Source organism: Phocoena phocoena, chromosome 2 (genome assembly GCF_963924675.1).
Source record: "Phocoena phocoena chromosome 2, mPhoPho1.1, whole genome shotgun sequence".
Lineage (NCBI taxonomy): Eukaryota > Metazoa > Chordata > Mammalia > Artiodactyla > Phocoenidae > Phocoena > Phocoena phocoena.
Window position 1 is genome coordinate 128,379,910 of NC_089220.1, and position 14,004 is coordinate 128,393,913.

The 14,004-nt window shown below is 38.0% G+C and overlaps 1 pseudogene; it reads left to right on the forward strand.

Moving 5' to 3' along the window:
• The first annotated feature begins 10,606 nt into the window (after nt 1-10,606).
• LOC136118160 (heterogeneous nuclear ribonucleoprotein R pseudogene) lies at nt 10,607-12,493 on the forward strand (annotated as a pseudogene).
• The last annotated feature ends 1,511 nt before the right edge of the window (nt 12,494-14,004 follow it).

Below are 14,004 nucleotides of genomic sequence, written 5' to 3' on the forward strand. Positions count from 1 at the left end.
AAATATCCTTTAATATCCTATTGGTTCTGTCTCTCTGGAGAAACCTGATTAATACACTAAGTATAAAAGGGCAAATGAAAAAGGACCCCTTCCCTTTCTCTGCCTCCTTTAGCAGAAGGAGCAAATGCATAGACAGGTAACATGGTTCAGGTGGGATGTTCTCTGCAAAAGAAAGTGAAAGTGCTTGGCAGGGAGATGTTGCCAAAAGTTGATTTTTCTCATTCTGTTCAATTAACAAAATAGGGACATCCTATAAATATAAAAATAGAAAAAGGCAGATAAAGTTACCAACCTTTTTATCTCCTTTTATAAAATCTTTTATAAGAGTGAAATGACCAATTAAGAAATATATATGTATATAGTTTCAGGATAAGTGTTTTTCTTGGTTTTTAGCCTGGCTCACCCACTTTCTAGCCATGTTATTTGGAGAATGTGAATTACTTATCTGTGACTCAGTTTTCCCTTCTCTAAAGTGGTATCTATCTCATAGATATATTATGGAGATAAAATAGGAAGAAAATTAAGTGTTTAAGTATAATGCCTGACAAACAGTGAAAGCTCTATAAGTTGCATTTATTATTTTATTATTATTGTGGTCAAATTGAAATGCCTTTTGAGGACATAAACACAAAAACAGAAAATATGCCAGCTGCTGGTCTTCTTTCTGACCAAGCTGAGAGAGGAAATTTCTACAACCTGGTTCCAAAACTAAAAAAAATTCATGCAGAAAACTGCAGGTCTCAAAATGTAGCCCTCCTAGTCATCTAAACGATCCCCTGCTCCCCTGCCCCATATTTATTTCCCCTTCAGAAATCTCTCAGATATGCTTTTGTAGGTTGACAGTCTAATTTCAGAAAAAAAACCTTTGGGCCTGAAACAAAAATGCAAAATAGCAGAAGGCTGAGACTGTTGTTCCCAGCAACTAGTGCAGGAACAGAAAACACAGTTGGCTTCATATTTCAGGTTCAACTTAAAGCAGGTACCCGAGGCAATTAAGTTTCCTTGCCCCCTGAGTTTGAGTATTTCAAATTGATTGCAGAAGTGAGCAAGGTGACCTAATTGTACCTCTGCTTTTCACATGAATTTATCTTCTTGCTTTATTAGGAGAGGGGCCTTCCGTTTAATATTTCAGTAATTAAATTCACCACTGTCAGCTGTGGAATCCGTAACAGCTTTTCAATGACAACGTATTGGATGCTTCTGTGGTCCTCCAAGGTTTCTCTCATATGTCTTTAACAGGAAGGACAGAGGTAGGTGAGAGCCTCAGTCAGGTGTGTGCAAACCCAGGTGTGGAGGCAGCTGTGGGTTTATGGCCAATGCCTTCATTTCCTCTCTTTCAGATCACATTAGCTGGAAAAGCCTAGGCATGGCCTGAGAAAGTGGGAAAGAGTAAAAATAAAATGCCTTATCATTCGTGCACTCTGATTCTGCCTGAGACTTTCGCCTAGGGGTCATTCAATGAACATTACCTTGCTGGTGATGCACAGAGGTATCTCAGCACATCATAGTATAAATTCTGCCTGCACAAAGGTATGTGCTTTGTTTTGAGCCTCAAAAAATGTTTTTGCAAGTAATGCATAATTTTTTCTTTGTAACAGAAACCACCAAAAGAAACAAAGAAATGGAAGGTTGCTAACAGCAGCATGCTAATTAGCAAATACACCCCAGCACTTTGCATTAGCCAACTTAGGCACATTACGTTTTATGTCTTTGTTCATTGGCCAGGACTTCCAGCAGCCTAATAATTCACTCTTAGACCAGCTTTATCAAGAAGACACTGTATTTTAGAAACTCTAAAAGATCATTTAGAGCAGTAACAAATTACTGCTTTTAATAAAATGCTTTTTTTTTTTTCACTCAGTAGGATACCGTAAAAAAATAGTCTATAGAGAAGTAGTCTATAGAAAAGGAACATTTTTATCTTTGAGAAGATAATACTGGGGAAATGATAATGTAGTGGGGACTCGTGGTACAAAAGGAGAATAAAAAGCTTCACTCTCTGACATCTCTCTCTGTTGCTTCCCCATCAACCTGTCTGATCGTTCTTTTATAGTCTCCTTCACAGGCTCCTCTGTCTGGAAGCTCTTTCTCTCTCTCCTGTGCTGGGTTCCACCAAGATCAGTGCTTAGCCATTTGTTTTTCTCACTCTCCACACCTGCCAATGTGATCCAATCCATTGTTTTTCAAAACTAGGCACACATCAGAATAATTCCTCACAGTGCTTTCTAACCATGCAGATTCCTGGTCATCACACTGCTCTGCTGAGAGAGAATCACTAGAGGTTGGGCCCAGTAACCTGTATTTTCACAACTTTTCCAGGTGATGCTAGATCTGGGACTCTAGGTTGTAACCCACTAGCACCATATAGGCTGCCAGAGATTGTAAAAGTCATCTGTGTTTTCAGCTCTAAGCTGTCCCTTCAGCCTCAGGCATGGCTGTCTAACTGCTTAAGTGTTTATGTCTGGATGTCACTCAGACTCTTCACATGCAACACAAGCCAAGGTGGTTTTTCCCCTTGTATTCACTGAGTGATTGTTGTATCCAACCTGGCATGCAATACCTTAGACTCCTGTCTCTCCCTCATCCTCTACATTTAGCTATCAAAGGCATTTTCCTCTCCCAATCCTAGTTTAGGGTCTCCTTACCCTTTGCGTGGACTAGAGGAACAGAGACAAACTCCTGAGCTCCAAAGGAGAAGTGAGTTACCTGCCACTTCTGGTTTTAGTTGCCTCATCGTCGTATCTGGAATTTCTATTTTCTTGCTTCTGCAGACTCAGGACCTAACGCCTGGAACGTAGGATCCTGTTCCTGAAAGGACTCAAGTAATATACAAGCCTTAGATTTGTGCTCCCTTAATTACTCCAAGTTCCTCAGGCCTGGGAGCCTCTCTCTTTCTGTTTATCGGGGACTTCCTTTAGGTTTTGATGGCTTATAGTGAACCTCTGTGATCAAACCCCCAAGCTCTGCTAGGGATATGTAGAAGGAAGTTTTTGGAATTTAGAAATCTTTTATTTGCTCGACAAAGCTAGTCTTTTAAGACCATGGACTTAAAAAAAAAAAGTTAGTGTGAAATTCAAGCTGACCAATGACTTCTTTGTCCTAGATGGCATTTGCTGTCCCCATGAAACAATTAATGCCATTGATCCAATGGGTGAGAAACCTCAGGGCAAAGTGATTGACAGGAAAGGAAAAATACATTGTTTTCAATATCACCCACCCCTGCGCTCCCATTTTCTCCCCCTGCCAGACCTTTGCACCTTTGAAAAGCACAATTGTTCTCAGGAAAGTGTTCCCTACCCCTCCTCCCAGGAAGGAAGGTGTCAGTTTTCTGTGTGGAGCTGTCCCAGTGTGGGAAATCTCGCCCACCCTCTGAGACTGTGTTGAGTCCCATCTAGGTCAAGCAGACTCCATCTTTAATGGTGCAGGACAGAAATAAACTCCCTGAAATGAACAGTAGTTCCTTTTCACCCAGAGGAGGCAGAAATGGTGTGACAGGGGAAATTCCTATTGCCTGTATTCAAGGGATATTGGATACCCATCACGTGTGAGTTTGTATTTGTATACCTCACTTTTACCCATAAGAATATCACTCCTTATATCCATTCCTGTTGGCTAGCTATAAAAAGGAAAATGAAAATTGGTAATAGAAAATGGGAGAAGCAGAGAAATAGACAGCTGAGGTGAAGCCAGATGTTTTTTGTTTGTGTTTTATTTTGTTTTTTTCAAGTAAGCCTTAGGAAAAATAATGCCAAGGGGAGAAAACTTGGATCTTAACACTACTGTCTGTTGAGAAGGGAGCTGACACATGCATACCTATCATGGGCTGATGCAAAGTACTTTGTCATAAAGCTATCATGAGTAGAATTGAATCCATATAATCTTGTATTCTGAGTTGGTTAAATACTCAAGCTATTTCTTGATTCTGAGACCATAATCCCAAACACACATACACACACACACACAAAGTTGGGAGGAATAAATCTCAAAAATACCTTTGTCCATATTAGGTTCAACAGGGCAAACAAAATTTATAAGCATTTTGTTAAAAATAAGTAAAGTTAGACCCTACAAATATTTCAAGCAATTAATGATGATAAGTGATATTATTTGCTGTTGCTATATTTGTTCAAAAAGACTTTTAAAGTATAATAGATAGCATATGTCATAGACCATCCAGATACTTTTACTTTAGTTATATCTTCTATAGACCTATAAAATCATGTACAAGAGGCAAAGTTTAAAAGTTCAAATTAATGAAAAAGAAACACCTTATTTCATTCACAAGGGATCCACATATGAAGTACTTGAAAACACTTTTAAAAATCCCCTTTCCTCAACTATTGATGTGCTTTAGACTCCAGAGTTAACTCTAGCACCTCTTTGCTCCAAAATTTTCTTCCTTATTTTTTTTCACGTTCTCCATCAAACATAATTCCTTTTTCTCTGTATTTCTCCTCTGGCAAACTATCATAACTTTACGTCTTACTGTCCTAAGTGATTTCCTCACCTCTCCACAGTGTTTTTGGTTCTTTGCTTTCTTAGGTCTTGAGATTCTGCATCATAAAAATTCAAAGCGCAGAATCCTGACAATAACGTTATGTATGTCATCAGTCTTTGTGTAGATCCTTAGTGCACACCACAGTGCCTGGGACACAGTAGACCTTTGACAATGGGGCCAAGAGGGAAGACGAGAAAAAGGAAGGCTAGAGCAAGTGAAAAGGAAAGCTGGGTTAGTTTATTAATTTTTTCAATGTCTTTACGTGGAAATTTTCCAAAAGAAAGTTTAACATGACAAGCATCTACTTTTTGGGTGAATCTACAATGACATGACTTTAACATGGACATAAGTATTTTTAAGTCCTTCAGGTGGCTAAATGGATGGTTAAACATGGTTGATTACAAAATAACTGGGAATATGGTAGAAGGTCAATTCAATGCCAGGAAGTTTTATTTTATCTGAGCTCTTGACATTTAGTTGAACTGGAGTCCCACATGCTGGAGCTATGTAGGGGCTTATTGCCAGTCCCACACAAGGAGCAGAAATGATGGTGATGGAGATATTTGTCTTAGTTTTATCTTCTATACATTCATAGATCTGTGGAGTCAGTCTCAGAGCTGTGTCATGTGCGAGAGGCAACGTTTAACAGCACAGATTAATTAAGAATAAACTCTTTATTTTATTCATAGGAGATTCACATATAAAATACTTGGAAAAACTGTTTAAAATCCCCTTACCACATGGTGGACATTTTGGCTTTGGCATGGATAGGGAGTTAGAACAGACTTAGGTAGGTGAAGGATGGTGATGAGTCATCGTGAAAACTGGATTCAAGTACAATAGAACTCAAGGCTCAATTAACATAGAAAATTCATGGTCATAAGAAAACAAAGAGCAAACCCCCAGGACACATCTGAGTTAACCAAAATGTTGATTCCCAGGGGCCCAGCCCTACCTCCCTAGTACCATTTCATTTTTGTTTCAGATATATATATATATATATATATATATATATATATATATATATATATATGTGACACAGATAGCTTTGCTTCCATCAGGCACTGTAACTAATGCAACCAATAAAAGCATTTCTTGTTTCTTTAAATTTTCTCATAGTTTTTACATTGTCTGTTTGCTCTTCATTTTCAGAATTTCTTAATGTAAGAGCGCTGATGGGTATTATAATCTTACAAATCAAGTTTAGGATTATGTGTACGGTAGAGTTCGCAGTTTGAGTTTCTTAATGCACTTAGGTGGCAGTGAAACACACAGGTGTCACATGGACTTGAAAGTCCTGCAGCAGATTATATTTGCTTTGTCATAAGCTCTATTAGATATCTGTATACATTTGTGTGTGTGTGTGTGTCTTTTTATTACCACCTCAGTGACTTCCTCTCATACTTGTTATTTTCTGTCATCACTGCCTTTGCATAGTATGGACATGTGACAAGAATATACACACCGTAGCCACGGTCAAGGTGACAGAAACCCCCAAAGGTCTGTATGTAAATGCAATCTCAAGCCTTTTCCTGTATGGCCTTATTTTCAACAACATGAGACTCCAGGGCCTGTCCTCTTGAAACACTAATTGAGAAGTTCTCATGTGGCAGAAAGAAAGGGAATGGAATGCAACACAGGAGTCTAAGCAGTACCAAGGATAAAATCTACATGTTCACAGGCTTAATTCTGGAGAAACTTGCTACTAGAGAAACAATATTTCAGAGCTGTGTAATCATTCAGTGCTCAGTCAAGTAATCATACTCGCTGTCTTCACTTTGCTTCATTCTTTTGCATATAATTTTCCCTTTGTTAGAAATATTCTTCCATGCCTTCTTTTTTGTTGTTGTTGTTTTTTGTTTTGTTTTGTTTTGTTTTGTTTTGCGGTACGCGGGCCTCTCACTGCTGTGGCCTCTCCCGTTGCGGAGCACAGGCTCCGGACGCACAGGCTCAGCGGCCATGGCTCAGCCGCTCCGCTGGCATGTGGGATTTTCCCAGACCGGGGCATGAACCCGTGTCCCCCGCATCGGCAGGCGGACTCTCAACCACTGCGCCACCAGGGAAGCCCCCATGCCTTCTTTATCTCAGAAGCTCCTGCTTATTCTTAGACTTATTTCACATGTAATCCTTCTGCATGTTCTTCCTGTGTTCAACAGCTGCCTTTTGAATACTTGACTCTTCCTGTGTGGAGTAGGCAGAATAATGCCCTCCTAAGTTCTCCAAAGATGTCCACACCCTACTCTCCAGAACCTGTGAATATGTTTTATAACATTGCAAAAGGGAATTAAGGTAGCAGATGGAATTATGGTTGCTAATCAGCTGACCTAAAAATAAGATTATCCTGAAAAAAAAAAGAAAAGATTATCCTGGTTTTTCTGCCTGGGCCCAATGTAATCAGAAGTGGCCTTAGATAGGGAAAAGCGAGGCAGAAGAGGCAGAACCAAAGAGATGGCATCACAAGAAAAATTTGATCAGCATTGATGGATGGAAGATAAGCATTACAATTTTTTTAAAAAATAAATATTACCTAAATCAAGTCCTGGAACCATGATTCTTGACAGAACCAGTGAGTTCTGTCAAGCTTCCATGGAATCTATAATTTCCATACCATGTAAGTTATTCCATACTATGGGAATGTAAATTGGTGCAGCCACTATGGAAAACAGTATGGAGGTTCCTCAAAAAAACTAAAAATAGAGTTGCCATATGATCCAGCAATCCCACTCCTGGGCATATATTTGGAAAAAACTATAATTCAAAAAGATACAAGCACCCCAATGTTCATTGCAGCACTATTTACAATAACCAAGATATGGAAACAACCTAACTGTCCATCGAAAGATGAATGGATAAAGAAAATGTGGTACATATATACAATGAAATATTATTCAGCCATTAAAAAAGAATGAAATAATGCCATTTGCAGCAACATGGAAGGAGATAGAGATTATCATACTAAATGAAGTAAGTCAGAGAAAGAAAGACAAATACCATGTGATATCACTTATATCTGGAATCTAAAATATGACACAAATAAATTATCTACAAAACAGAAACTGACTCATAGACATAGAGAACAGATTTGTGATTGTTGGGGAGGGGTGTGGTAGGGAAGGGATGGACTGGGAGTTTGGAGTTTGGGATTAGTAGATGAAAACTATTATATATATGTAATGGATAAACAACAAGATCCTACTGTATAGCACAGGGAACTGTATTAAATATCCTGTGATAAACCATAATGGAAAAGATTATGAAAGAGAATGTTTGTGTGTGTGTGTATATATATATATATATATATATGTAAACTGAATCACTTTGCTGTACAGCAGAAATTAACACAGCATTGTAAATCAACTATACTTCAATAATATAAATTTTAAAATAAGTTATTCCATACTAGATATGGAAAAATTCAAAATGCTGCAAATCCTTTTTCTGAAACTAGCTCAATCCTGCTATCAAAACCTGAGGGAGATGACACACACATACACACACAAAAAACCACGCATTCTTGTATCTTAGCCACAAAAGTTCTAAGAAAAATGCTAATTCCACAACTATTACCACTATCATTATTACATTATTTATTGTGCAATTGTTATACGTTAGGCACTGGGCTAAGAAGCATCAACTCAGGTAATCCTTGCAGCTTTAAAAGTCCCACTTTATCAATGACAGAACTAAGGCTTAGAAAAGTTAAATAAATTATTCAGAGTTACAAAGCTAACAAGTGGCAGGGTGAGATGTTCCCACAGACTTGTCAAACTCTAAATCTATTAAATAATAATATCTTAAAATAATCATCCTTGACTCCCAAATAGTGTGTACCCCAGGAATATATAGGAGGTTTCATATTAGGAAACACAAATACACCTAAAGAACAAACAAAAGCTACCAGTATCTCAGAATCCAAACCCATCCATTTATTTTAATTGTTTGAATATTTATTCATCTTTCTATTGTATTTTGTTTTCTTTTTATTACATTTACTTTTTTAGACATCTTTATTAGAGTATAATTGCTCTACGATGGTGTGTTAGTTTCTGCTTTATAACAAAGTGAATCAGCCTTACATATACATATATCCCCATATCTCCTCCCTCTTGCATCTCCCTCCCACCCTCCCTATCCCACCCCTCTAGGTGGTCACAAAGCACCGAGCTGATCTCCCTGTGCTATGTGGCTGCTTCCCACTAGCTATGGATTTTACATTTGGTAGTGTATATATGTCCATGTCACTCTCTCACTTCATCCCGGCTTACCCTTCCCCCTCCCCGTGTCCTCAAATCCATTCTCTACATCTGTGTCTTTATTCCTGTCCTGCCCCTAGGTTCTTCAGAACCATTTTTTTTTTTTTTTAGATTCCATATATATATATATGTTAGCATATGGTATTTGTTTGTTTCTGACTTACTTCACTTTGTGTGACAGATTCTAGGTCCATCCACCTCACTACAAATAATTCAATTTTGTCCCTTTTTATGGCTGAGTAATTAAACAAAAATCAATATCCAAACAAGCAAAATCAGTATTCAGGACCCAGTAAACTAAGAAAAATATTGCTCTCTTAACAAAAAATGATAAAAATTCCAGTTATAGTTAAATAATAAATGGAGAAAAAATTTTAACAATTCCTATTAGAGACAGAAACATGACTACAATACCTACCATTTGTTAATTGTTCAATATTTTTGTAACTTCTAGTCAATGTATTAATCCATTAAATGGAGATAATATTTATCAGGTAGAATGAGACAAAAAAACTCTGTCATTTGAAAATAATGTGATAATATACCTAGTAATTCCATGGAAATCACTGACATATTGAGAACTAATGGCATTTTACAAAATGACAGAATAGCTGATAAGTACAGAAAAATCAATAGCTTTCCTATAAGTTATCAATAAGAATCCAGAACCTATTAAACCTATTAATAAAGAAAAGAATATGATTCCACAGCAGTCCAAAACACATTAAATTCTTAGAACCTATGTAAACTTATGATTAAACCACAGAAACTTACAGAGGAAGGTAAAAGAAGCACTCAATAAATTTTGTATAAAATATATAAATACATATGCATATATTAATATTCCTGTGTCCCTTTGTTCCTGGAAGGTGTATAATAACTGGAAGAGATAGCAATTCCTTCAAATTAGTTTATGTGGTTAGTACAAATTCCAATGAAATGCTCTAAAACTTGTAAAATTTTTCTAAGATTAATCTAGAAGAATAAATAGATGAGAATAGTAAGACATACTTGAAAATATGCATTAGTCGAGGCGTACTTACTTTATAATTATATTAAAACATAAAGCTACAATAATTAAAAATGGAAGTTACTTGGGGATATACTTATGGAATTATTAAAGAAAAAACATTTATGATTCTAAAGTAAATGTTTTTCAGTGTGTTTGTGTTTCAACCAACAATATGATAATGAAAGCATTTCAAAGACATGGAAAGTGATCAATGGTTCAATAAATCATCATGTGAAAATCAACTACCTTTTTTAAAAAGTAAGTTAAATATTTGTATTATAGTCATGCATAAAATAATTTTTCCATTAAACTCAGGACAATTATGCAATTATGTTACTTAATCCCAGGATGGAGAAGGAATTGCTAAGGTATAAAAGTAATGGGAAAAGTACAGTTAGATATCAATATATAAGATTTTTATACTTCATGTAACCCTAAGGAAAAGCTAAAAATAGAAAAAAATTGGAGGGCTTCCCTGGTGGCACAGTGGTTGAGAGTCCACCTGCCGATGCAGGGGACACGGGTTCGTGCCCAGTCTGGGAAGATCCCACATGCCGCAGAGTGGCTGGGCCCATGAGCCATGGCCGCTGAGCCTGCGCGTCCGGAGCCTGTGCTCCGCAGTGGGAGAGGCCACAGCAGTGAGAGGCCCGTGTACCGCAAGAAAAAAAAAAAAATTGGAAATATATTTACAACAAATTAAAAAGACAAAGAGGGGATCGAGTCTCTGTCCATGAGGGGGGAAGGGGGTGGCGTGCGCGCCATTTCTAGTCGTTTTCAAAGCGCCTCGTGCTGATTCTCACAGGCCCAGCCACTGGCCCCAGCTCTGCCCTGCAGCATAATAAAATGGCTAATCAGGTGAATGGTAATGCGGTACAGTTAAAAGAAAAGGAAGAACCAATGGATACTTCCAGTGTAACTCACACAGAGCACTACAAGACACTGATAGATGCAGGACTCCCACAGAAGGTGGCAGAAAGACTTGATGAAATATTTCAGACAGGATTGGTAGCTTATGTCGATCTTGATGAAAGAGCCATTGATGCTCTCAGGAAATTTAATGAAGAAGGACCTCTGTCTGTACTACAGCAGTTCAAGGAAAGTGACTTTTCACATGTTCAGAACAAAAGTTCATTTTTATGTGGAGTTATGAAGACCTACAGGCAAAGGGAGAAACAGGGGAGCAAGGTGCAAGAGTCTACAAAGGGACCCAATGAAGCAAAGATCAAGGCCTTGCTTGAGAGGACTGGTTATACCCTGGATGTAACCACAGGACAGAGGAATTACCGTGGTCCTCCACCAGACAGTGTGTACTCTGGCATGCAACCTGGAATTGGAACAGAAGTCTTTGTAGGTAAAATACCAAGAGATTTATATGAGGATGAGTTGGTGCCACTTTTTGAAAAGGCTGGTCCCATTTGGGATCTACATCTTACGATGATGGATCCACTGTCTGGTCAGAACAGAGGGTATGCATTTATCACCTTCTGTGGAAAGGAAGCTGCACAGGAACCTGTTAAACTGTGTGACAGCTATGAAATTCGCCCTGGTAAACACCTTGGAGCGTGCATTTCTGTGGCAAACAACAGGCTTTTTGTTGGATCAATTCCGAAGAATAAAACTAAAGAAAACATTCTGGAAGAATTCAGTAAAGTTACAGAGGGTTTGGTGGACGTTATTCTCTATCATCAACCTGATAACAAAAATAATCGGGGGTTCTGCTTCCTTGAGTATGAGGATCACAAGTCAGCAGCACAAGCCAGACGCCGGCTGATGAGTGGAAAAGTAAAAGTATGGGGAAATATAGTTACAGTTGAATGGGCTGACCCTGTGGAAGAACCAGATCCAGAAGTCATGGCTAAGGTGAAAGTTTTATTTGTGAGAAACTTGGCTACTACAGTGACAGAAGAAATATTGGAAAAGTCGTTTTCTGAATTCGGAAAACTTGAAAGAGTAAAGAAGTTGAAAGATTATACATTTGTTCATTTCAAAGACAGAGGAGCAGCTGTTAAGGCCATGGATGAAATGAATAGCAAAGAAATAGAAGGGGAAGAAATTGAGTCTTAGCCAAGCCACCAGACAAGAAAAGGAAAGAGCGCCAAGCTGCTAGACAAGCCTCCAGAAGCACTGCGTTATGAAGCTTATTAATATCACCCTCCTCCTTGTATGCCACCTCCAATTAGAGGTCGGGGTCATGGTGGGGGGACAGGTGGATATGGCTACCCTCCAGATTACTATGACTATGAAGATTACTATGATGATTACTATGGCTATGATTATCACGACTATAGTGGAGGCTATGAAGATCCCTACGATGGCTGTGATGATGGCTGTGCAGTAAGAGGAAGAGGAGGAGGAAGGGGAGGACGAGGTGCTCCAGCACCACCAAGGGGGCGGAGAGCACCACCTCCAAGAGGTAGAGCTGGCTATTCACAAAGGGGACCACTTTTGGGACCACCAAGAGGCTCTAGGGGTGGCAGAGGGAGTCCTGCACAATAGCGGAGATGCCGTGTTTCCCGTGGATCTCGGGGCAACCGTGGGGGCAAGAGAAAGGCAGATGGGTACAACCAGCCTGATTCCAAGTGCCGTCAGACCAACAACCAACAGAACTGGGGTTCCCAGCCCATCGCTCAACAGCCGCTTCAGCAAAGTGGTGACTATTCTGGTAACTATGGTTACAATAATGACAACCAGGAATTTTATCAGGATACTTATGGGCAACAGTGGAAATAGACAAGTGAGGGCTTGAAAATGATACTGGCAAGATATGATTGACTCTAGATCTACCTCCTTCAAAAAAAAAATTGGCTTATCTGTTTCATCTTTAAGTAGCAATTTGCTGCCATTTGTATTCGGCTGAAGAAATCACTATTGTGTATGTATGCAAGTCTTTTTATTTTTTCCTCTTTTCATAAATGCTTTTGGATATTATTGGGCTTGCAGAGTTCCCTTATTCTGGGAGTTACAATGCTTTTATCCTTTCAGGCTTCATTTTAGCTTGAAAACAAGCTGAGCACACTGTTAAATCATGATTTTGCAGAACCTTTGGTTTTGGACAGCTTCATTTTTTGGATTTGGGATAGATTACCTAGCAGTATGGAGTATGCTGTAAATAAAAATACAAGCTAGTGCTTTGTCTTAGTAGTTTTAAGAAATTAAACCAAACAAATTTAAGTTTTCTTGTATTGAAAAAAAAAAGACAAAGAATTATTATCATTTATGCTTAAAGACTTAAAAACCAATAAGTAAGACATTCACCATTCCATTTAAATATACAAAAAATTTAACAAAAATTTATATAGGCAAGACCATAACTCTTCAATACACAAACATTGAATGAAGATACTTTCACCCTAACAATAAAGAGAAAATTTAACGGGACTTCCCTGATGGTCCAGGGCTAAAGAATCTGCCTTACAATGCAGTGGACGGATGTGGGTTGGATCCCCGGTCAGGGAACTAAGATCCCACATGCCACAGGGCAACTAAGCCCATGCACCACAACTACTGAGCTTGAGCACCTTAACTAGAGAGCCTGAGTGCCACAAATACAGGGCTCACATGCCCTAGAGCCTGCGTGCCACAACTAGAGAAGAGAAAACCTGCATGCCACAACTAGAGCGAAGCCTGTGCACTGCAATGAAAGATAGCATACACCTCAACAAAGATCCCGTATGCTTGAACTAATACCCAAAGCAACCAAAAATAAATAAATTAAATAAATAAATAATAAATAAAATCTTTAAAACAAAAAAGAATAGTGCAATATTGGGGTTTGTTTTTTGGCCTAACAATTAATAAAACTATTCAATTAAATTTGGCCAGATTTGGTTCTGATGAATTGTGTCATTCTCTATAGGTGAAAGTGTAAATATCAGAAACATCTTGAAAGCAATTTGTCAAACTATTGTCAAGAGTCAAGAATATATATGCATTTTCATTTATTAATTTCATTTCTATAAATCTACCTTCTAGAGATAAGCAGTATGTTTACAAACTTTGTACATAGAATGTTTATTATGGTGTCAATCTTATAAGAGCAAAATATTGTTAGCAATTTACATGTAGAAAAGTATGATTAGTTTCATGTAACAAAGAAAGACAGATCTTTTTAAGGAATATTTTTCTGATACCAAAAATTATCCTAATATAGTTTTAAATAAAGAGCCATCATGATCTTGATTTTTCATATGTATATAATGCAAAATTGAGATCATGATACCGTTTTATTTATATACGCTTTG